We start from the raw sequence: 2,023 nt of genomic DNA, 5'->3' as shown, positions 1-2,023 counted from the left end.
TATATATATATATATATATATATATATATATATATAGTTTCTTGTTTATATTACGATACAGAGTTCCACAAAATATCAGCCATTACAGACACGTTAAAAATTCAGACCAGTTTTTTAATGCCTATATATATTGTCATAACGGATATTGTTTGTGGATATCCCATCTACCAGACGAAATCCAAACGTCGATGTCAATCTAGTCAGCCATCATGGAAAATCATAAAAAAATCTAATAGGCGTACGAAGCTGAGTGCTTACACCCACAACGTCTCAGCTTCTACTGTCTATAGCCAGTTGTGGGAAGGCAGTTACCCTTAAATTTCTTAAAGTAGAAACGAAGCCACCCTTACAAAAAAAAAAGTGTATATACGAGCGACCCATTTTTACTCATTTCTAACAGCTGCAGACAAGTAAACAAAACGACATCGATTAAAACTTGTAATACTTGCTCCGGAGATGCTTGTTCTTTCACAAGGATCTTTTTTTTTATATATATACCAACGTAGGGTACAATGACTTTCTTTGATAAAATTTGACAAAAATATCAGGAATTCCAACCTTTAACCCATTTACACTACACTGCTCATTTAAAAAAATGAAAGAGGGAATCCTCATTAGCCGCTGCACTTGAAATTCTTTTAGGTAGGAGTAGAGTAAATCAGACCTTTGTGTCCCTTTCTATTTTTGTGCGCCAACACGTTCGTCAAGATCTACTAGCCAACCCTCAAATTCAAATTCTTTTAGGCAGCATTAGAATTAATTCATCTATCAGGCCTTGGGCGTGGTCAAATACATCAATGGAAAAGGTCTGACCTCCTGCTAAAACTGTAATTAGATCTCAAATCGGTCAAGAGATGACAGAGCTATGAGCTAAAAGTTTGTACTTGGAGAGAGAGAGAAAAAAAAACATACACGCAGAACCGTTCTACATATATAAGCCGCTCATTCGCGACTAAGAAAAGAGAATATTAACATGTTCAAGTTCTCCTGTTCACTGAAAATTAGTAGAATTAACAGAATTATTGTTATTATTTTACTTCGGAGTTTATTTTCCAAAAGCAATTTATACCTTTAACTTTAATTCTTAGTTTACTTTTGTAAGGTTTAATTTTGAGACATCAATTTACATTCTAAATTTACCGGACTGAAGAGTTTTCACGCTTTGTTTTCAAATACTTATTGTAAAAATACTGCACGGACTTTGTATATCAAATATATTTGTTTCGAGGGAATGCTATAAACTGTTGAACTTTTAATACACTGGCTACGATTATCCAATCACAAGTTTTCATGATTTTTTTTTCAATTCATGATAAAACAAGTTTCTTCTCTTCGAGTTACTGAAACTTGAAGTGTTCGGAAAATAATGCCGTGCTTCCTCAGTTACTGAAACTTGAAGTGTTCGGAAAATAATGCCGTGCTTCCTCAGTCAGAAGGGAAGGGAAAGTTTTTAATTACCTTTTTGAACTACTCGTGCGTCTGCCTGTTTATAAGTGACGTGTCGGGTGCTTTCATCAGGCCTCCAAACATTTCAACATGTTAACACACTACAGCAAATTAGCTTTCTTTCGTACATGCACGAGATTGGATACGATCAATTTCAAAATTCCTCGCGTGAATAATGGTTAAGGGCCATATTTTCTTATGTCATTGATAGTATTGAGATACGTTTGATTAAATCGCACGTTGAAATTCCACAAGCACTGTTTTGGAATAATTTTGAATCTCATTACGTGAATATTCCAGAATCGATCAAGTGAACAAAAAATTCAAACACGTTAAAAAGGGTTTCTTCTGTTTGTTGCCCACCAACAGATCGTTTTGAAAATAACACCAGCAATAAAATAATTAATAATAAAACATTATATGATATTTATTTAGCGAATTCTACGATATTAAACGATATAAATATTCAGCTTCCTTTCTATTTCTCCATATACATTCACAAAGATAAGAGTCAAACATTTGGCGTTTATTTCTTCGCGGCCTGACTCACGATTTGAGGGTCTCGGGTTCGAATCTC

This window comes from Limulus polyphemus, unplaced genomic scaffold (genome assembly GCF_000517525.1).
Source record: "Limulus polyphemus unplaced genomic scaffold, Limulus_polyphemus-2.1.2 Scaffold5394, whole genome shotgun sequence".
NCBI classification, from domain to species: Eukaryota; Metazoa; Arthropoda; class Merostomata; order Xiphosura; family Limulidae; genus Limulus; species Limulus polyphemus.
This window is presented reverse-complemented; position numbering follows the sequence as displayed.